Source organism: Onychostoma macrolepis, chromosome 02 (genome assembly GCF_012432095.1).
Source record: "Onychostoma macrolepis isolate SWU-2019 chromosome 02, ASM1243209v1, whole genome shotgun sequence".
NCBI lineage: Eukaryota > Metazoa > Chordata > Actinopteri > Cypriniformes > Cyprinidae > Onychostoma > Onychostoma macrolepis.
Window position 1 is genome coordinate 5768653 of NC_081156.1, and position 24504 is coordinate 5793156.

Here is a 24504-nt window from a genome sequence, read left to right on the forward strand (position 1 = left end):
CCTTTTGCGTCCGTTTCACTGGAAAAAATAAGCCTATCATATGATGGCCCTGACGCAATTGAAACAAGTTTCACGCCAGCATGGCACCAAATGCCTTTATTTATTTTTTTGAGGAAAGTGTAGTTACTAGTGTTGGTGTTCTTGTGGTGCCATCAGCTTGTCAGCGTTGTCATGATGTCATTGTCCCGAGGCTCCAGAGTATTCAGTCACATGGCATTTACTGTATGACTTGAGCCAAAAATTGTCAGTATGCAGGTCCCATACGTCAGCAACTGGTGTTGAGATGAATGGGAATGATGACGGATGCCTCTATCCATATAAAACTGGCTCCTGCCATTGATTCCGTTGTGTGGTTTCATGTTTCACTCTTTCTCATCAGTATGACTCTTCACTTTCAATAGAACAATCAGAACTATTACTGACGAGAACGTCCTGTAGTTCTCATATCATATGCTTCTGTGAGAGATTATCATTCTGATTTATTTGCTTAGGGGATGTGAGAGTGCCACAAGAGCCATGTGCAGGAAGTGGAGAGCCACTAATGAAAGTTAAGAGTGGAAGAAGTCCTTGGGCTGCCTTTCACGTCACATGTTTCACGTCACATGTTTCACGTCATGTCCTTCCACACACTGAAAGTGAACCATAAATGGTCTGCACTTAAGAATAACTGGAAGTTTTGTGGAAAATGAGTATTTGGCATCACATTGATGATGATTTGTTACAGTTGAATTGCCCAAATGCTTCTCTTTCGTACCTCAGGAGAATTATGTGTACTTTAAAAGGATAGTTCACCCAAAAAGGAAAACTGTCATCATTTACTCTCTCTCTCTCTTGTTGTTTCAACCCTTTATGACCTTGTTTCTTCTGTGGAACACAAAAGAAGTCATTGGCCTCACTGATTTTTAAATATCTTTGTGTCCAAGTCAGTCTTGTAACAATTTGATGTGAAATGTTGGAGTTTGAAATAGCGGTCAACCGATATGTGTTTTTCAGGGCAGATACCGATACGGATTATTACAGATCAAGTAGACCGAATACTGATATTTTGAACTGATATATAAGTCTGGTATAAAAATGAAAATGAATGCCAAAATTGAGAATAACAAGAGCTCTGACGAAAACTTTCTTTAAATGCTTTTAAATTATTTTATCGGCAAATCGGTTTTGAAAATGACCAATATGATAACCATAAAAATGCTTAATATCGGTGCCGATAATCCGTTGACCTCTATAGTTTGAAATCTCTTTTGTATTGTGAACAATACAGTAATCCATGTATATGTCTTTTTTTTTTTTTTTTTGGACCTTGCAATGTTTAATCAAATTGCCATTACTTCTCTCTGGTTATGTATGCCAGACTTCTCCTGTCATTTCGTCTGTTTAACCCCTGCCTCTTGCATGTTCAGATCCGCCTCCATCCAATCAACAATCGATGGACAAAACTAAGTTTCAACCTTCATTTTTCTCTTTTTCAATAAACCATGTAACAACAGCCATATCACCCTGCAGCCCAAGACTGGTTGCCCATGGAAGCTAAGCAGGGCTGAGCCTGGTCAGTATCTGGATGGGAGACCTCCTGAGAAAAACTAGGTTGCTGTTGGAAGAGGCGTTAGTGAGGGCAGCAGGGGGTGCTCACCCTGTGGTCTGTGTGGGTCCTAACGCCCCAGTATAGTGACGGGGACACTATACTGTAAAAAGCACTGTCTTTCGGATGAGACGTTAAACCAAGGTCCTGACTCTCTGTGGTCATTAAAAATCCCATGGCACTTCTCGTAAAGAGTAGGGGTGTAACCCCGGTGTCCTGGCCAAATTCCCTCCACTGGCCCTTGGCAATCATGGCCTCCCAATAATCCCCATCCACTTGATTGGCTCTATGACTCTCTCTTCTCTCCACCTGTAGCTGGTGTGTGGTGAGCGCACTGGTGGTGGTTGAGGAGAGACCCCCCCCACATGATGTAAAGCGCTTTGGGTGTATTGCAATACACAATAAAAAGTGCTATATAAATGCCTCATTCATTCATTCATGGACCTTTTCAAATTTACGGGGTTCTCAGAAGCGGACGTCATCATATTTGAACTTTTTTGGAAACTACAACAAACATAATTTTTGAGTTTCCATTTGATCCAATTGCGAAAGATAAAATCCACTATAGCGTTTTTGACTTCCAAAAAATAAAAAATAAAATATTGATGTTAAATCTGTCAGTCCCGCAGCCATGGTGATAGAAACACTTGACACAGCAACGTTAAGCAGCGAAATGTTATACTAAAGTAATATAACACAAAGTTCAGTCTTATAAATGTACATCATTTAAACATTTAAAAATAAAATATATATAAAAAATAGATTTATGATGTTAATAACTGTGGAATGCATCATCACAATCTATGAAAAGGGTCCACCTGGGTGTATGTCACAATACCAAAGATTTTTCTTCCATATTGTGAGGTAAATCTGTTGTTGTTTCTATTTCATAGTGACTTTAAAATCAGTCAACAGAAAAAACAAGAGAAAAATGAAGAATCTTTCCAGTGGAAAAACCCCCCAAAAATGACCCAGAAACAGAATTCTTTATAGTATATAAACAAGATAGTGTCTGTTCTTTCCTCATGAGGAAATGTATACTTTACTCCTATGTGAGCATTTTCACACTCTCAGTATAGCCTGAGCTCAGTTCAGTAACGTTCACGATCCAGCCAAGTTTCCCCCTCACAGGCTCCTCTTACCGGAGCTGCAGTCACTCACCATCTGCTCCATGTTTACACTCATCAGCAGAGTGCTGGTAATCTCTGAAACATTTCCTACTGGCCTAGCAAAAGGGAATAAAGCAGGCGTTCAGTGTAACGTCAAACAAAAAAATGTGTCTTTTTCATGCTCTCTATGTCACACAGGTAATACCGGGCCTAGATGAACTCTGCACTTCAGATGCTTCAGATTTGCACTGGATTTTCACTGAAATGTGGTTGTCCTCCATGAGCAAATACTCTGACTAACTCTACAGGGACAATTTAAAATATTTAAAACATTCCACCTTAACAGTAAACATGTTTTTCCTCTGGTGCTCTGTCCCTTTAGCAAGTCATGTCCTAATATTGACCTATGCCACTGACATCCAGTTACGTTTCTACTGAACAGTCTTGTGATGCAATATATTAGATACACAGAGATACTCTAAGGCTAAAAACATACTCTGTAAGTACACAAACAGACATTAGTACATTGCAAGCATGAAGACCCATTTTATAGCCTATATTTGAAAGGGATAGTTCATCCAACCACGGAAATTCATCAATTACTCAACCTCATTCCAATTTTACGGAACAAAAAGATATTTTGAAGAATACTTTTGTTTATGAAATGAAAGTCAATAAGGTCCAAAACTATAGAAGAAAAAGGTAATTAAGACTTCTTGTCTTACATTTCAGACTGTTGCAATTCTTGCAGTTTATATCTCACAATTTTCTTTCTTATTTTTTCTTATTCTGTACACTTTTTTTCTTGAAAATTCTTGAGGGGAAAAAGTAATTGTGAGATAAAATTTGCAATTACCTTTTTTTTATTCTGTGGTGGAAACAAATGCGATATGTTAACTCAAAATTTAGAGAAAAAGTCCAAATTGTGAGATAAAAAGTCACAGTTACCTTTTTTATTTTTATTCTTATTCAGTGCAGAAACAGGCTCCTGTACAAAACAACCACATCACTAACAAAAACAAAATCTCAGTCTAAACATGTCAACCATTTTATTAATTTAACCAGCTCTGCAAGATTTAATTTTTTTCACAAATTTTGCTTCGCCTTGACATTAGTTGTCCCGGGAGAGAAAACTGACCCTAAAAAAGACAGATTATGCAATACTGTGATCTCTATAGCACCCCTTGTGGCAACACTAAGAATGCAATTCATACCTGTAACGTTAAATTTCTGACTAGGGATGTGCAATTTGAATAAACTACAATAATTATTAGTGGACTAGTTTTGTCCATTATATTTATACCATGTGAGATAGTTAAGCAATATCATGCATGCATGAGTGCTGTTTTTCCCGAATATCAGCAGAATACAACAATACAATAAACAATAAGTTCATAATGTAAGTTACATTTCAGATATAATATTGTCAATTTTGTCTGTTTATGCTCTATTTTGCCAATACTGATAATGATTTAGTTTGATTGGTAACACCCCTATAGTGTCTTGTTATTCTAAGTGAATTTATTGATTAAAAGAAATAATTTAACATAAACGATAATGCATATCTAATACACATAGAAAAATTGCCCTTTAACGTAAAAAAGGCCCCTGGAAATCCATTTAATGGGGCAAATATGAAAAATATGAAAATCTTGGGGAATCAGCTGTTCATGACAGGTCTAAACCAGCCCAGGTACCAGCAAAAAAACACTCTGCAAAATATTGTCTAATTAACATCATCGACAAAATCTCAGAAAATAATGAGATGTAATTTTTGGCAATTCCACACCCCCCATTCTGACTTATTTTTGCCACCTGATTTCATGTGTCAACAATGTGTAAAATCAAATTTGTATATCTAGAAGTATCTACTTTCATGTTTTAGGCTTAAGTTGCTTCTCCTGTACCTGTCATGAAGGGTGGACAGAGAACAAAATCTATAAATATGGATTAATAGCAAGCTATCACAGAGTAATCTTGTGAAGGTGGTTACTGTAACGCATTGTTCTCGTACACAGTGAGCTTTTCTGAGAGCACAATGGTGTGAGTGTATGATAATAGGCTGGTGTTGGTGAAGGCGCTGTCCTGTGTTGTCCCAGAGGTGCTCCACACCCTTCCACAGCATATTTCTGTGCCCTGTCTCTGGAGGATCCTGCCGATCGGAGGAATGTAAATAAATAAAGCAGATGACCTGGGTGTTGCTTTCCTGAGAGGCCTTCCATGGGTGGGAATGTGCGTTGACAATCACTCCAGCCAGGTCAACCGGCTGAACTTATGTGGCTGTTTTAGATCTGTGTGAAACTGGGTGTGTGTAAATGCATTCAAAATAATTAGAGCATGTGAACATGTGCAGTCAGTCAGTCAGTCAGTAATAAACATTAACACCCTTTAATTAAAGGTTTCAGAAAGGTGTTATGGTTTATTAAGGCATCAAATTAGTGCTTCAAATAGCCCATAACTTCACTTAAAAAAAAATAAAAACAAACAAAAACAAATTAAATTCTGTAGCCAAAACAAAACACAAAATAATTTTACTATTGTTTAACATTCGTGTCAAGCCAAAGATTCTTGGTCCTTAGAGTTTCACACAAATTATATTTATATTAATCAGGTTTGCTGGCCTCCAAAGATTTCATCAAAATAAGAAATATTTTAACTTTTCGTGACAGATCTACGTCTAACAAGCTTTTTGTATGAACAGAAAGTCCTACAACAGATGGTCCACACAGAGATCTGTTTGGAAATCTAAAATTGATATTTCCTACTGGCACACTAAAGCAAAAGATATAAATAACCATCTTAAAACAAACATTTTTGCGCAGTACTGCATATTTTAAACCACTCTCAGTAAGCTGCTGTCTGTTGCATCACAAGAAAGCAGTTGGATTGACAGAGGCTTCTCAAATGCATGCAAATTAGTAATCGATATATGAGCATGTGATTGTTTCTTGTGATTGTGATTCCTCTGTAAATACATTTAGGCCACCTCTGTGCGTCAATAAAAAGGTCAGTGTTAAAGTCTGTGCAAACAGAGTATTTGTGTTTGGTGCTTTGATGCAACTTCTATGCCGAGTACAATCACTTTAGATCGGCTTATTTAACCATAATGCAAATGGTCCATAACTAGAGATGCACCCAAATTTTGGCAGCTGAATGTATTCGGCTGAAACAGGGAAAAAAAAGGTTTTGGTCAAAATAGTTTTGGACGGATTAAATCATTGATTGACTGTAGCGCTACTCCAATGACGCGTTTGAATTGCGTCAGCTTCTATTTGATGCACACAACGTGGATTAGCTATGACAGGTAAACATGTCAGCACTTTAGAGACACTTCACCATGACCAAAAATCATAACAGACATTATCTGTTGAAATCTCGAGAGGTGGCTCATTGGCAAAGAAATTTACTATTGACTGGTATATCAACCAACTTGATTTCATATAGTTAAATTGCAAAATTACCCAAATGCTACATTAATAACATTAAATAACAGACAGCAGCAGGTTTATTAGGCTGCTGTCACTTTAAGACAGAATGCACAAATCTAATGCCTTCACGTGCTATAGGAATTATCGTAAATACGAGTTTCCTAATCGGAAATTGGACGTGAATGGCCTCTCAAGTCGTATTTACTACTGGGAAATTTGGAAATAATTTTGAAACCAGATTTTCTGAGTTCGGCGGGTCATAAACTTTAAACATGGTGGAGGGGACAACCATTGTTGCTGTCAATGCTGACTTCCCTTTGTCTTGTCGCTAAAGTAGTGTACTTAAAGAACGATATGAACGATCATTCGAAGCGTATTGTATGTTTTATAAGCAGTGAAATAAGCATGTATTTGACCGAAAGTCCAGAATTGTCAGCAAACAGCATGTGTAGCGCGGAGAATGTTTATATGATTGTCAACCAGTGGGATGCTACATTTTATTCTTTCCGACATTAAAGCACTTGAATACGACAAGCTCATAATCACGACTTCATAAGTGGGAAATAGGAAATTTCCGATAGCATGTGACGGCAGCATAATATACTACAACATATATACGTCACAAACTCCGAGACTTCGTTGAGGCGGCGGAAGTCGTTGCAGAAGCGGAGGGTGCCATCTGGTTTTGGTACCATGACGATAGGGCTAGACCAAGGGCATGGTTCAATCACCCCTAACTTCATAATTTGTTGGATTTCCTCCTAAATAGCCTGCCGACGAGCCTCTGGGACGATGGTTCCTGGTGGTGTGCGGATTTCGTGATGGAGGACCTGGGTCCGCCCGGGGGTTGGGGAGAACACATTGGCGAACTGACTAACCAGACCAACCTGTGGGTTGACGTCCACGACCACCGTCTCCACTGTGGTGAGGGCTGCGAGCTGGTCCCTTGTCCCCACCCACTTCTTCAGTAGGTTAATGTGATATAGTTGGTCTGCTGTCCGCCGTCCCGGCTGGCGGACACGGTAAGTGACAGGACCAATCTTCTCCGTGACGGTATATGGGCCCTGCCAGCTGGCCAAGAATTTGCAGGCTGAGTTGGGGACAAGGACCATCACTCGGTCTCCAGGCTGGAATTCTCGAGGCTGGGTGGCTCGGTTGTAATGTCACTGCTGCGTCTGCTGAGCCTTGGTGAGATGTTCCCGGACTAATGGCAGACCCGGTCGATTCGTTCCCTCATCTCTTTCACATGTTCGATCATGGAGCGGTGGGAGTGTGGGCTGTTGTTCCCACGCTTCTCTCGCCACATCCAGCAGCCCCCGGTGCTGGTGTCCGAACAGCAGCTCGAAAGGGGTGAAGCCGGTCGAAGCCTGAGGTACCTCCCATACCAAACAGTACATATGGCAGCATGAGGTCCCAGTCTCGCTTGTCCTCGGCTACCACTCGTCGCAGCATTTGTTTGAGGGTTTGATTGAACCGTTCAACTAGGCCGTCAGTCTGGGGGTGGTATACGGAGGTCCTCAGCTGCTTCACCTTGAGCAGGGTGCACAGGTCAGCCATTAGCCGGGACATGAAGGGGGTCCCCTGGTCGGGTCGGTCAGTATCTCGGCGGGGATGCCTACCCGGCTACAGAGCAGAAAGAGCTTGTGGGCGAAGGACTTGGCGGTGGCCTTTCGAAGGGGCACTGCTTCCGGATACCGGGTGGCATAATCGACGATGACCAGGATGTGTTCGTGCCCCTGGGCACACTTAGGCAACGGCCCCACCAGGTCCATCTCGATGCGCTCGAAGGGCACCTCGATGATGGGCAGCAGAATCAGCGGGCTGGGGGGATGCGTCCTTGGAGACGTTTTCTGGCAGGCTGAGCAGGACTGACAGAAACGTTTGACTTCGGCCTCCAGTCCCGGCCAGTGGAAGCGGTCACGAACCCGTTGGGTGGTGTTGGCCGCTCCAAGGTGACCAGCAAGCGGGTGCGAGTGTGCCAAATCCAGCATCGTCTTCATCTTCGTCTGTGGCACCGCCAGTAGGGTTTTTTCCTCCCCCCTTCGCCACGCTACACAGTAGAGCAGGCCGTTTCGGACGATGAAATGCGGGGGAGGATGGGGACCCAGTTGTGTCTCCTTTCCCTCTACAAAGCACACTTGAGTCCAGCAGTGCTTTAGACGGTCGCCCTCGCGCTGTTCCTTGGCGAATGAACCGCCTCCTGTCACCTGCTGATATAGGTTAAGGAAGAGGTTAGAATTATGTTGAGGGGACTCACCATCTCTCCCGCTGTCCGAGGCCAGCAAGGCGGGGCGTTGACGGGCTCCTCTCGCCGGCCTTTTCCCCCGGCGGCTCCCTCTGGTGGTCAAACCTTGGCCAATCCCTCCAAAGAAGAACGGGGACCGGCAGATCCTTCACTACCCCCACTTCCACCGGTCAAGTGCGGGGCAGCCGAGATGGTCACTCCCCGGGCCAGTACGTGTCGCATGTCTCCGTGCACACAAGTGATCGGGAGGGAAGCTTTGGTTTCCCCGCGGGGTGTGAGGATGCAGTACTGTACCAGGCTGACCGCACTGCAGTAGAGCCTGGGAACAGGCGGCCGTTGATCTTTACCTCCACTTCTGGAGCCCCTGCGGGCAGGTCACGGTGCACAATACAGCCTTCCAGCTACGTCCGTATGGGAGGTGTTGGAACCTCTGTTGGCATGGGCTCGTCCCCAGGAGCGGGAGCCCCCGGCCTGACTACTGGTCGTAGGGTGCCTTCCGGCGCGCGTTGCTCCTGGACCAGCCTCCGGGGGAACGGCAGCGCTCGCTCCCCAGCATCCTGGAGTTGGGCAGCATCCGCCAGCTCCACGGCCTCTACGAGTTCGGCAATGGTGGCGGGGTTCCGCATCCCGACAGCTTGGTGGTGGGTCAACGGGAGAGCCCGGAGGAGTCGGTCGATGACGGCACACCTTTACCTTGGCAGCGGTGGGATCCCCATCCAATAACCAATGGGGGTCCGGCAGCGCAATGTGTCGCGCGGTTGCCGTGTCGGGCAGCAAGATGTTCAGTAATCTGCTGCTGGCGGATGCTGATCTCCGCAAGCCGCTGGAGGATTTCGTCCATGTCGGGGAGGAGCGGCCGCCTGGCAGAGGGGAGACAGAAGAAACAAACAAAAGAATGGTGAGATGCAGGGAGATCGCTTGTCGGTGTTCCTTCCACTAACTTGCCTGCATTCTCCACCAGTGTGGCAGGGTGGAAGGATCATGCGACAAGGAGAGCTCAGTTTACGGCCCTGGAGGGTGGATTTTATTGAAAGACAGGTGACTACGTGAGTGGTGGTGGTGCTCTTGCTCGCCGAGGTGCTCTCAGTCGTGTCCAGGTGCGGGTGAATCCGTGCGCTGCTCGTGGCGGTGCTGATCGGTCACCCACTGCTTTCTGGAACGGAATAGAGACAGTTTTAGTCTGCTGTCTCATGTAGTGGCTTCTTTCCCTTTGTTGGTGAGCACGCTGCTTATGTGCAGGCGGGTTGATGAGCCGCAGGCGTGGCTGATCAGCCCGTGATACTTGTGAGCAGGTGCTCCTCGTGAGTTTCCAGGGCAACGTTGATGTGGACTCGGGACGCTCATCACAATACTGACAAGCATTCTATGACTTTCCCAACTGTTTATGTTCACTGAAGACATAACTGTGTTTAAGTAGAAAAAAAACTCGCAAATACGGACAGTTTGACACATTTTTGTGTGTATTTGTCCATTCAAATTCACCCTGGAATCCCAAACAGAAAGCCCCTTGAAAAAGTACCTACTCGGGAGAGTATGCGATTTCGGATGCAGCCACTGTGTATTACGGCCAAGTGCGCTTTATACATTCTGAAAAGTCTGTTGGCTCACTGCACTGTAGGTCATAAACCCCACCCTGTCCATGTAAACGAATGGGATGTGAATCAAACTAATAATATTAAATTAAACTTCAAATAAATTTTTCCCAGAGATGTTTTCCATCATTGTACGTACAACCCGAATTCCAGAAATGTTGGGACATTTTTTTAAATTTGAATAAAATGAAAACTAAAAGAATTTCAAATCACATGAGCCAATATTTTATTCCCAGTAGAACATAGATAACATAACAAATGTTGAAACTGAGAAATTTTACAATTTTATGCACAAAATGAGCTTATTTCAAATTTGATGACTGCTACAGGTCTCAAAATAGTTGGGATGGGGGCATGTTTACCATGGTGTAGCATCTCCTCTTCTTTTCAAAACAGTTTGAAGATGTCTGGGCATCTAGGTTATGAGTTTCTGGAGTTTTGGTCTTGGAATTTGGTCCCATTCTTGCCTGATATAGGTTTCCAGCTGCTGAAGAGTTTGTGGTCGTCTTTGACGTATTTTTCGTTTAATGATGCACCAAATGTGAAAGATCTGGTCTGCAGACAGGCCAATTCAGCACCTGTACTCTTCTACTACGAAGCCGTGCTGTTGTAATAGCTGCAGTATGTGGTTTTGCATTGTCCTGCTGAAATACACAAGGCCTTCCCTGAAATGGGCGTCGTCTGGAGGGGAGCATATGTTGCTCTAAAACCTTTATATACCTTTCAGCATTCATAGTGCCTTCCAAAACATGCAAGCTGCCCACACCGTATGCACTTATGCACCCCCATACCGTCAGAGTTGCTGGCTTTTGAACTGAACGCTGATAACACGCTGGAAGGACTCCCTCCTCTTTAGACACGCATCCGTGATTTCCAGCAAGAATGTCAAATTTGGACTTGTCTGACCATAGAACACTTTTCCACTTTGAAACAGTCCATTTTAAATGAGCCTTGGTCCACAGGATATGACGGCGCTTCTGGACCATGTTCACATGGCTTCCTTTTTGCATGATAGAGCTTTAGTTGGCATCTTCAGATGGCACGACGGATTGTGTTTACCGACAGTGGTTTCTGGAAGTATTTCTGGGCCCATTTAGTAATGTCAATGACAGAATAATGCCAATGAGGGATGCAGTGTCTTCTGAGGGCCCGAAGACCACAGGCATCCAACCTTCGGCCTTGTCCCTTACGCACAGAGATTTCTCCAGTTTCTCTGACTCTTTTGATGATGTTATGCACTGTAGATGATGAGATTTGCAAAGCCTTTGCAATTTGACGTTGAGGAACTTTGTTTTTAAAGTATTCCACAATCTTTTTACGCATTCTTTCACAGATTGGAGAGCCTCTCCCCATCTTTACTTCTGAGAGACTCTGCCTCTCTAAGACATCCCTTAGCTGATCATGTTACAGACCTGATGTCAATTAACTTAATTAGTTGCTAGATGTTCTCCCAGCTGAATATTTTCAAAATTTCTTGCTTTTTCAGCCCTTTGTTGCCCCTGTGCCAACTTTTTTGAGACCTGTAGCAGACATCAAATTTGAAATGAGCTCATTTAATGGATAAAAGTGTAAAATTTCTCAGTTTAAACATTTGTTATGTTCTCTATGTTCTATTGTGAATAAAATGTTGGCTCATGTGATTTGAAAGTCTTTTAGTTTTCATTTTATTCAAATTTAAAAAACGTCCCAACATTTCCGGAATTTGGATTGTAGTTATGTTTGTTTTTCTAATAAGTTGGTGCTATAAAAATGGGGTGTGGCATCATGATTGAGTGTTTGTGATTGGGTCTGCGGGAGTTTGGGTGGGACTTTGATACCGTGACTCCAGCTCATGATCACTATTGTGCACACTTGGGCTCCAAATGAGTCACTACTGCACAGACTCAGGCTCCAAATGAGTCACTACTGCACAGACTCATGGTCCAAATGAATCACTAATGTGCAGACTTGCACTCCAAATTAATCACTACTGCGCAGACTCGGGCTCCTAATGAATCACGACTGCGCAGACTTGGGCTCCTAATGAATCGTTACTGCGCAGATTCAGGCTCCTTATGAATCACTACTGCACAGGCTCGGGCTGCAAATGAATCACTACTGCGCACACTCGGGCACCTAATGAATCACTACTGCACAGACTCGGGGCTCCTAATGAATCGCTACTGCACAGACTCCGGCTTCAAATGAATCACTACTGTGCAAATTGCTACTGCGCAGGCTCGGGCTGCAAATGAATCAGTACTGCGCAGACTCGGGCTCCTACTGAATCACTACTGTGCAGACTTGGGGCTCCTAATGAATCACTACTGCGCAGACTCGGGCTGCAAATTAATCACTACTACGCAGACTCTGGCTGCAAATGAATTGCTACTGCGCAGACTCGGGCTCCTAATGAATCGCTACTGCGCACAGTCGGGCTCCTAATGAATCACTTCTGCACAGACTCTGGCTCCAATTAAATCACTACTGTGCAGACTCCAAATGACGTCATCGGTGCAAGATGACAGTGGCCATTACTGGGGATATTTTGGCTTTACTTTTCTATAGTGGAAGGAAGTAGAGACACATCGTCCACCTTTTTTTCCCAGTATGATTACGACAGTCATGTTACATGATTTGACTGATTTGGATGTTATGCAGGATTGGCGACAACAAATTGCTTTAAAGGAAAGGAGCGGAAGTGGGCCTCCTGGTGGTTCGGGGGCACTTCCCAGTCAGCAATTTGATCTCACACTGATCTCACCATGATCTCCCAGGATACTCGTGATGTGGTCACAATGTGAAGTAACAGTGAGCTAAAAGTGTAACCTCACAGCGCCCTCAATGTGAGCTCATAATATGGTCACAATGTAAGGTCAAAGTGTACAAACTGCACAGAGACTAGATACCCAGCATGCATTGCAGCATGAAGCTTTTGATTGTCACCATTGTTGAGATTCATACATTGATTCTTGATGTCTCTCTTTGTTTTTAAATGACACCGTAGTTAATAATGTTTGTGACTCATCGTGCTGTTAAAGTCCTTCATAAATTATTACACTGCTTGATCCTATATTGTATAATCAAAAAGCTGTTATAATTAAAAAGTTTAGATAAATAACATCTCACAAAGACTGCATACTGAAACTAGGTGGTGATTTTGTTGTTATCATCAACAACAAACCAATATCACCTGGTTGCAATCTCTTTTTGGTATTCCTTGCCATAACAAATGTGCTTTACAAACACAGTTACTGCAGCCCCCCAAAAATATAATCTTATAAAGTCAAGGGTCAAGAGCCCAACTAAAGCAAACTAATCACTTTGATGGTAACATCAAACAAAACAATAAAACATCTCATTCTCAATAAGCGCTTTTGTAGATGTCAGAAATAAATTCAGTCTGGTAAGTAATGAGTGGAGCTGGTGTTTGTGGAGTTCATGAGAGATTTAATGTCTTCTTTTATTTCAGTTGATTTCATCTAAGGCTGTATCTGGAAGTCAGTTGTATGTTTGGAGAAGCTTCTTGTAGAAATCTGTTAGCTGGGCGTGTACTCATGAGCTCACCATGTGAGAGCACTGTAATATCACTGTGATAGTGTTGAGAAACCGGAAGTAGAATGCCCCCCCAGTGACCAATATTTGAACTGCCTCCTCTCAACCTGCTCAACATTTTGAATTCACAATGAGCCCACATATTACTCACACTGTGAGTATCACCGTATGAGAATGGTGTGATCTCAAGTGTTGACTGTGTTTGCAACTTGCATACTTTGTGTATGCAGAGGAATAGCACTGCATATGAGCATAAAGATGACGACATCCTTCTACTATCTGCTAAAAGTAACTGCATGGTGAGGCATTTGCTCATTACGTGTCACATTTTCACTTGTTCATATCCATCTGTTCTACCCCACACTTACACTCACGTGTTCTAGCATCTAATGACGGCACTCTGACAAATAAAACTCCTTTCCCTGTGGCCGCAACCAGGCCTGAACACATGTTGCTGAATGATGCATGAGCTGGCTAATCTCTGACACTAAATGACCATCCCTCAAACAAGATGCGTCATGCTGTCTGTTTCTGTCTCCTCACCGCACACTACCTTATCCCACTGGCTCCGCGTATCAGGTGACTACACAGGCCTTGAAATATTCAGAGCTATGTGAGAGCATCTAAATATAGATGTGTTGCTGCTCCCAGGACGCTAGCTAAATGTCATCGTGCAAAAGCATGGATTAGCGTGCCTTTCAATCCCGTATCCTGCATGGTGTGTATGATGAATGAGTGAATTTGTCGAAAACCCTGAACGTTGAGATTAATATCTGTTCCTCGCTACCTTATCAGATTGTGAACTGTTTGGTCTGACACAGTAACGCCCAGCGTGACCCAGACTATGTAGAGAACAATTCAGTAGGGCAAAGGTCATTTGTAGTCCAGCTACTGTTGTTGCAACTTTGTGTGGTTGATAAGGCGCACTGAACGGTCACTCTGTGTGAAGATAAGCTACAGAAAAGTTGAGAGTAATCAAGAGCAACTGGTAATTGAGATTGTTGTGGCTTGAAATTGTAGCACTTGTTGTTTTGCTGATTATCAAACTGAATAACCAGAGAAAGCAAAAGAGTCACAAACTACACAGACTTCGGGGTGCACAGTTAATCAAAATAAAAACAAAAATGCAACATGGCTTAATACAAACCCTATTGAATTAAATGAATATATGCACTGTGTTTCAGAGTGAAGTGTGGCACAGTGTTATTTTCCACGTGAGCAGCTCATGATCCAGTGTTTTTAGTGTCTCAGTGTGGCTTGGTTCACAGTAAATGCTGCTCCACATGAACTCAATGTCTGCATCTGCTCTGTGTTTGTTTAATGTTTAACGTGGTTAATACCATAGGTAATTTATAGAATTTGGCCACTTTACAACTTATTCTGGCAAAGAACAGCCCATTTAAACAGCAGGGCTCAACAAAAATGATAGCGATAAACCACAATGTGATTTGTTTTTAGTGGAACTGATGGAAAGTGCTAAGATTGACAAGTTGTGTGAAATCAATGATGCTCTGTTGTCGCTGGGTGACATGCAAGCTGTGCTGGGGAGCAAATGGCCTGCGGGACATTAGCCTCCTGTCAGACATCTGATGGCCTGGCAAGCATCACCTATGGGATCTCCTCAACACATCCACAGACTGATAGCCACATGATAGCAAGACAGTTGCAGTTTTTATCTGTCTGTCTGGAGAATGCCCAATGGTTCGGAAGCTCAAATAATGAGAATGATACTTCTAATCAGGTGACCCATACAGATTAACACACACACATATTTTACACACATTTTCTGCCAGGACATTATCACACACACACACACATGCACAGTAGTATGTATGTATGTATGTATGTATGTATAATATAGCATGTGTAGCATATATATATATATATATATATATATATTAGTGCTGTCAATAGATTAAAAAATTTAATCGCGTTAATCACAGTCATGGGCTGTGATTAATCATGATTAATCGTAAATTTAAAATACTAGGATTTACCTGTAAATGAAAAAGAAATGCATGAAACTAGTTAAAGGAAACAGATCCTTTCACACTTCCGCCAGGAATGAGACATAATCCTTATTATTCTTTTATCATTATTCTTTTGTTTTTATTCAGCCATTATCAGCCTTTAAACTGGCTATAAAACGTTTAGCAAGCCACATCGCTTCAATCCCAGTATACATTTACCCAACTATTATCAAAAGTATTTCTAAATAAACACAACAAAACATTTTCTTGCGACCTTATTAAGTATTATGACAAAATGCATTATGAAGAAGAATTGGACCTGTTCTGCAGCTGCATTAGAGCTAACATTAGCATCATGCTACATAAGCAGAGGTGGGTAGAGTACCCAAAAACTGTACTCAAGTAAAAGTAAAAGTACTTTAAGAAATATTTACTCAAGTAAAAGTAAAAGTAATAGTCTGAATAGTTACTTGAGTAAGAGTAAAAAAGTATCGGATAAAAAAAAACTACTCAAGTAGTTAGTTACTAGTTACTTTGGATCATATACTGAATATAGTCTATTTTTATTTAGATATATAGATATTTAGATAAAATGTATATATACATACATATATATATATACACACACACATATATACATGCACACACTGCCGTTTAAAATACTTTTAATGCTTTTTTTTTTTTTTCAGTGATGCAAATCAGAATTTTTATCAGCCTGATTTATTATCAATGCTGTTCTTTTTTAGCTTTCTATTCATAAAAGAATCCTGAACAAAATGTCACAGGTTCCAAAAAATATTAAGCAGCAAAACTGTTCTCTTTTGAAAAAACCAGCATATGCTGGTATGGTATGTTTTGAAGCATGGGATGCTGGTTTGAGCTGATTTAAGCTGGTCCTTTGCTGGTTTATGCTGGTCATGTGCTGGTCCGACCAGCTTAAGACCAGCACATGACCAGCAAAGGACCATCTTAAACCAGCAAAGGACCATCTTAAACCAGCAAAGGACCAGCATAAACCAGCATCCCAGCTTCAAAACATACCTAACCACCATATGCTGTTTTTTCAACAACTGGTAATAAATCAATATATTTGAATAATTTCTGAAGGATCATATGACTCTGAAAACTGGAGTAACAGCTGATAACAATTCTGATTTGCATCACTGAATTAAATTAAATAATTTTAAAGTATATTAATTATGTATAATAAATGTAATGTATATAACCTCTGACACGGAGAAGAGTGAAAACTCCTCACATGACCGCTACAGAACATCTGAACATAACGAAACAAATGCACTTATTCCGTCTGTTCTGCAAAATGTAAACAAATGTAGCCTTTATTTCTGCAAGCGTAAATATTATGAAAATATCAATATTAATTGTGTCTAGGCAAGGCATTCCTCCTGGAACTAACACGGGTTTGGCGGGTGTTTATTTCATACTCTGTGACAGCTTATTTAATGAATAAATTATATGTTGTATTTAATGTGTAAGGTACATGTACAACGAACTGGTAATGTCATAGTGGTATCGTGTACTGTAATCGAATCTATACCTGTGGAACCGACAGCACACGCGATGTTCGTCTAATAAAGATCTTCATAGCTAGCAAACCATAGCCTTTGCTTTCAACTGACTGTTGATCCAAAGCCACGTCTTCAAGGCTCTTGATGTTACAACTCTGAGTGAGAACCGCTTCAGACGACTCAGTGCGTGCGGCAGGGAACTGAACAAATCATTCAAACTGATTCGCGAACCGATTCATTGGTTTGCCAACTGGTTTGATCAAGCCTTCGAACAGAACTGACTCAAAAGAATGAATCATTCGCGAACGGGCATCGCTCATTGCCCAGAAAAAAAGTAGTTTGGAATAAATTGAAGGATTTTTAACTTGTATTGCATTAAGATAAAATAACGAGAGGAGCGTCGCCCACAGTAATGAAGTAAAAGTACCGTTTTTTCACTAAAAATTTACTTGAGTAAGAGTAAAAGTACCCATTTTTAAATATACTCTAAAAGTATTAGTTACCCAAAAAATTTACTCAAGTAAATGTAACGAAGTAAATATAACTCGGTACTACCCACCTCTGTACATAAGACAATTTATGAGATTGATAGTACACTTTTACTCAGAACTCACTTCAAACCACCATCGAGTGTTTGTAATAACTTCCTTTTACGATCACATGTGGAATTTGGTCGTTTACTGTTGTTAAAATATACTATTTATAGCCTTTTATAATCGCTGCACAAATTAGCATTCAGATACACACATTCACCTCAAGAAAATCACATACAGACCATATCTATTGTAATCGTGTGTTTATTATCTAATATAATCTATAGTGGCTGTTGTTATTTCTGCTGTGTAAAAGCCTTAACATGTGCTCTGCTGAAACTCACGTTGTTTGATGTTACAACCGCCTCTCAGTTCTTAAGTTGTCAGGGATACATTCCAAGTATAATACACATTAGTAAAAGGATCTATATTAATTTTTATTTGTCTATATACACTTTGAGCGGCCGCGGTACATTAAAAAAGTAGCCCAAAAAAACGCAACCCACGGCTCTGTAATTTTTTTCCCGCGACTGTATTTTCAAAATAGCCCACTTGTGCCGTTACCATGGCAACACTGGTTCGCTGTAACTTACACTCATCACACAATAATAGATGACCTTCCACGCTGCGATGACGGGAAGAAGTTGGGGTCTAACCTTATCAAGCGATTAATTTGCGTTAAAAAAATATTAACGCGTTCAATTTTTTACAAATTGGTGTGAGATTTACCCTAGTAGTACAATGTAAAAGTAAATAGTGTTATGTAAATTTTCATTGACTTTGACAAATCTTGCAGCTTGTAGACTTCAGCTTTTTTCAATGCCACCTGACTTCCTTTAGCTCCTGACATTTCCCAGTCATTACTTGAAAATGTCGGATTGGTTTTGAAGTGGTGACAAATGCTTCCTGCGTGACACTGAGGTGATAAAAGCTCACAGGCGGCATTTCCATATCATGCTGTCGACCCTCAATTCGACTTTGCCTCAAACTTCCACAACCAACCCTTGACAAACGTCTCTCATCAGCTGCAGGATGAGAGCGCGCTCCTGTGAAGACTATCAGCAGTAACAAGCTCCTTTCTCAATGCTGTGGAAGCTCGTGTGTTAGCAACTTCAAATTATCTTAATAAATGAATAAAGGAGCGGTTCAGATCATAGTGCACTGTTCAGATTGAAGTTGAAACCGCCTGGTTCATCTTCAATCCTGAGTTTGAGTTTTGGCAGGTTTTAAAGAGAGGTTAGGCTAGTAAGTACACGTGTTGAATTATTTATGATCGCAGCACAGGGAAGTGTTATTCAAATGGCCAGGCTGCAATAATTTGGGTGGTTCAGCTTGTGGTTTGCACTGCTGGAATATATTCTTCTGCTGGAGCAGTATTTTGGATGCGCTCAATGCAACGTCTAGACATGGTTTTTCTGTAAATATCACCAATGTATGTTGATTGTCAATAAAGTTTTTTTAATAAAGTAAAACCCTTTTTTATTTGACCTACTCAAATAAAATCGTCTGCAGTCCTACCTTTGTCCTTTTTTTGAGATTAATTTAATGGGTGCATGACATACACGTTCAGCCTCACAAAAAGTTTTCAGCTAATAAGGTGAACCGCAGCCGTAGCGGCGATTAGCCTCTTTTGATCTTGAGGTGATGTTAACAGGCGGTGGGTGGGGTGGTTTTGGAGGGGAACCTTCATCAAACTACAAACGCCCCGTTTAATAAAAGTCAGAGCGAGACGTGTGCACAATGCTCTTGCCAGACCACATTAGACGGACAGAAACCCAGGGAGTGGCTGCCTGTGCTGAGAGACTTCTAAAGCATCATGGTTTCACTGTAACTTTAGAGCCTTAGCTTCTGTAACTATACCGAAGTCCTGTGATGTTCAGTGTTTGATGCAGCGGCTAAATTAGCTGTCAAGCCATCAACTGTTGAGTTCACTTCAATTCCCAGTGCATGCTAAGCAAGCCAGTCCAGTTGCCATGTTAAATACGTCTCGGGAAACACTTCAGCCTCAAGGTTTTGAACTGTCTGACATTTCAAACAACCGAGACTGTAAGTAGCCGTGACCTTTTGACACATCGGCAGTATTGTTCTTAGGGTTTGTTTCACTAATAATTGAGATTATGCTAATAATTATACACTTTCTGCATGGATTTTGGGAATGCTTAATTTTGAGTGTCTTGATAAAAAAAAAAAAGAAAAGAAAAATTATTTTAAAAATCTATTTTAAAACAAATGTGCCATGATATTTCTAAATATGTTTATGATTTTCAAAAGTTTAAATGTAACCTATCTAAAAATGTCATGTGGTGTAACTATGAGGTAAAAATGAATAACATACTTTCCCCACACTTAGAATATATGTGAGCATGCATGCCTAAATAAGTTTTTTTACACATTATATTTTACAACCTGAACTAACATTGATTTGTCATTAAAAGGTGAAATTAGCTGATATTTCAAGAGACTTTGTCTGCCTCTCTATATCATTTTTTATTGACTGACTGATTGATTGATTGATTGATTGATTGATTGATTGATTGATTGATTGATTGATTGATTGCATGGTTCTTCTGTATATTGGTCACACCACATGACTGTTGTTGACACCACATGACTTTGATTTTGCATATAAAAGTTTTAAAAAAAAGCAGTGAAGAAATTTTGTTATAATATTACTATTTTTTTATTTTTAAATTTGATTCTCAAGAAATAATAATAATAATAATAATAGTTTATGCCAGACTTCTTATACATTTTTACTAATTTCTTTTTATTTTATTTTCTTTAATGAAGGTTTTTCTTCATGATATCATGACTTGTTCATTAAATAGGTGTATTTAAGTCATTGTATGTATTTAATGCATTGCATTTGAATGCATTTTTGAATACATTAGTAGATCCCAGCACATATTTTTGCACTCTTTGATGTGGTGAAGGAGCTATGTACTTTGGTTCACTAGGCAGTGAGCTGCTTCCTTTGAGGGTGGCATGAGGAATCTTTCTCTGTGGGCTGAATATAAGCCTCTCGTCGCAGCAGGGAACAAAGTGCAATTGTTTGTTTCTACGCTCCAATGCATTCCTCTCATTCTTTCTGCAGAGCCCTGGACGGGAATCAGCTGGGTGCTGCTGAGGTCATTAAAATCATTCTTGCTTTTCTTATCTGACCTTAACGAATGCAATGGGCAAACTATAAAATGTGCAGTTGGATCATGCAGACATTCTTATGTCCAGACTTCTCTACACATGACCTCATCGAGGGAGCATGGAGAGATGTCTAGAACATGTTTTATGTTTAAAACGCTGACAACTTTCTATATGGCAAGCTGACTTTATAACCTTAAAAACCTTGTTAAGAAATGCAATTAAGAAAAATTGCAATTTTAATGAGCAAAACCTACTTGTTATGTGATGTTGAATAAAAGTGTTCACCAAGTAATTGGTCAGGATATGCTGTCAAAGGATTGTGCAAAAGATTGGCTTGTCTGGAATACTGGGGCAATACTTTCAAAGGTACACCTTTGTACCTATATACTTCTAAAGGGTGCATATTTTACTTCAAAGGGATAGTTCACCCCAAAATGAGAGTGAGTAAATGATGATGGAGTTTTTATGTCATTTCAAACCTATAACTTTTTTCAGAAATGAAAAGGTTTCAGAAAAGGTTTTTAAGAGCATTCTGTAGTGTTTCTTTGGCCATACAATGAAGTTGGGGTCTAATGTTGTTTCAAAATGTCTTATGTGTTTTATAATTAAGATTTTACTCAATAAGGTACTAATAAAACAAGTCAAAAAATAATGTTTCTCTATTTTAATGTTGTGCCAAGAGTTCTTATACCATAGTTGTCATGTTCTGCACTGATAACAGGACCTTCTTGTTGAAATCGATGGCAATACTACAGTTTCAATAGTGTAGATAGTAATAGCAGCACCAGTAATAGATAATAGTGAAGACAGTAAAATAGCACCAATAGTAGATAATGTAGATACAAGGATAAAGGTTCTTTATTGGCATCAATGTTTCCATGAAGAACCTTTAACACCCATAGAACTTTTCATCACCCAGAAGGTTCATTATATGGAAAAACATTCTTTAGTTTATAAAAGGGTCCTATTAAGAAGTCTTGATTTAGGTTTTGGGGTGTACTAGAATAGGTTTTCATCTTGCTTGATTGTTCCAAAAAGCCATTATTTTTCACATAATTTACATTATTGCAGAACCTCCCTTCCCAGACTGTCTTGAATGCTGTCCTGTCCTGTTTTGATGAAGCCCCTTCTTCTGAAACTCGAAATGTTCTCTGACTGGCTAGCTGACCCAGTGCGTTGTGATTAGCGAACCGCTCAGTGCATGTTCTGGAAATGACACACCCCTTACCATAACTACGAGTTACACCCGCTCAGCTGTAAATATTAACGATGCCGTCAATTTTGCCCTACCAATTCAAGCCCTGATTCAGACCCTGAGAATGTTTATGAACAAGAGGATCATGTAGAACCTTTGTAAGCATAAATAAAGGGGTTTTGGAACCAGGGTGGAAGAAACAGTATCTCTTCGACACTCTACTAAAGCAGCTCTTCTGCTTCGTCTTCTCTAGCACAGCTCAACCAGGCCTTGGTTCTTTATATTTGGTATCTACACCATATACTATGGTTGCATGTACACAATCGAAATGAGTGACATCACTCTATCCAGACTTCACAATATCCAGAAGAAGCTCACTGTAGTCCGAACGAGCCAGTTGTTGTAGTTCTTGAAAAGTGTTTTCTGTTAAAGACAACATCTCCTTTTAGAGTGAACTTTGAGCTTTGTAACCTTGCAGATATTTTTATGCGCAAACAGCAACATTAAACACTAACTAAAGTTGAAAAAGAGAAAAAGCATAATAGGACCCCTTAAAAATGTTCTTCACACTAAGAAAAAAAAATGGTTCTTTTAAAACTGTTCTCTGAAAAATTCTTTGTGGAACCCAAAATGGTTATTTAATGCATCACTGTGAAAACCCTTTTTAGGAACATTTATTTTTTAGAGTGAACTGGAACTGGAATGAACTGGTATTTATAAGCATCCAAATAGAATTGTAAAAGTAATAACTTCCCCAATTTAGGTTTCTAAAGCACATTTACTATCCCTTCAGCCAACAGGTAGTTTTGCCTCAAACGGCACTGGTTGAGCCAGATGTTGACAAGCTGGATCGCTAGAATAAACTGAGCATTGCTGAAAGTGTTTCAGAGCCACAGTGTTTATATTTTTCAGGAAGTCAGTCTACTACTAGATGAATGGCTTACGTATACTGTAGTTTTCTCCACACATTAAACTGGCTTTGGACAAAGTATTTTAACATTGGAATAACATTCCTTTTTAGCGATAATGGTCTGTTCATGGATTTATGCTCATTATGTAAAAATCTTTCTCAAACTTTACCTGGTGCTGGGTGAAACAGAACCATATTGTAGTGCTACAAAGATGTTTGAGGAGGTCACGTTGCTTCAAGTAGATTACTGTTTACAGCTGTTTACCTGGTGATCTAATATCTTTAGTCACTGTTTTCCTCAACTGTGGTTCATTCCATGTAGTTCAAGCTTCAAAGGGAGAGATTGCGATTTTTTTCCATTATCCAATAACTTTTGAACCTCTGTTGCCAAAACTATCAAGACTTCATTAGAGGGTTGAGCTCCAGAAGAGACTAGATTATGGGGAGCGCTCTGTGGAGCATGGGTAGGTTTCATTATTTTTTTAATCCGATGGCTTCATTATGCCTTAGGCTTTGTGTTCTGCGTTGTTTGGCTTCAGTTACATTAAGCACTCAATCTACAATGATGATAAATGAGATCACAGAGTTTTTGAATAAGACGCATTTGAGTGCACTTTATCAAGCCTTTTGACACTAAAGGTGAAGTCATTTTTTCCACAAAATGTTTTACACCTCAATAAATGAAATCTTTTATTTTCCAGAGCACTTCAGATTGTTATGTCGCACACTGAATAACAAGAACAGGAGTGCTCCAGTGCTGTTGGGGGCAGCAGAGAGGCTTGTGACAGTGTTTATGACAGTTGAAAACCAGTGAAACATAAGCCATATATAGGGACCAGAAAATCATATAGGATACTCTTGGGAAAGTAAAGAGGCCAGCCAACTTTCATTAACCAACAACTAGAAACACAGAGCAACTGCACAGCATCTTTCTCAGTGCATCTACAAAATGTTTGGATGCCATTTCTGCCACTGAATAAAAATTAAAAAAGGTAATTGTGACTTTTTATCCCAGAATTCAGACTCAGAATTGTGTGATATAAACTCACAATTCTGACTTTTTTCGCAAAATTGAGTGACATAAACTTGCATTTGCGTGTTTTTTTCGCAACTGCGAGTTTGTATCTCACAATTTTTACTTTTTTCTCACAATTGCGAGTTTATATCTCGTAATTCCAGAGGTGGGTAGTAACGAGTTACATTTACTTCGTTACATTTACTTGAGTAAATTTTTTGGGTAACTAATACTTTTAGAGTATATTTAAAAATAGGTACTTTTACTCTTACTCAAGTACATTTTTAGTAAAAAAACGGTACTTTTACTTCGTTACTGTGGGCGACGCTCCTCTCGTTACTTTATCTTAATGCAGTACAAGTTAAAAATCCTTCAATTTATTCCAAACGCACCGTCTACTTTTTTCTGGGCAATGAGCGATGCCCGTTCGCAAATGATTCATTCTTTTGAGTCAATTCTGTTCAAGGCTTGATCAAACCAGATGGCAGACCAGTGAATCGGTTCGCGAATCAGCTTGAATGATTCGTTCAGTTCCCTGCCGCACGCGCTGAGTCGCGGTTGTAACATCAAGAGCGTTGAAGACGTGGCTTTGGATCAACAGTCAGTTGAAAGCAAAGGCTATGGTTTGCTAGCTATGAAGATCTTTATGAGATGAACATCGCGTGTGCTGTCGGTTCCACAGGTATAGATTCGATTACAGTACACGATACCACTATGA

General features: G+C 40.5%; 1 protein-coding gene and 1 long non-coding RNA gene across 2 annotated transcripts in view; one reads left to right on the forward strand and one right to left on the reverse strand.

The window, feature by feature from the left end:
• Positions 1-24504, forward strand: part of bcl2b (BCL2 apoptosis regulator b) — a 73020-nt gene that overhangs the window by 8605 nt on the left and 39911 nt on the right. The gene's annotated exons all lie outside the window — the stretch shown is intronic.
• On the reverse strand, positions 1285-24174 carry LOC131521216 (uncharacterized). Its single transcript, XR_009266230.1, has 2 exons — positions 17022-24174; positions 1285-9520 (listed from the first exon to the last, which is right to left on the reverse strand). It is a non-coding gene; the product is annotated as an uncharacterized LOC131521216 (long non-coding RNA).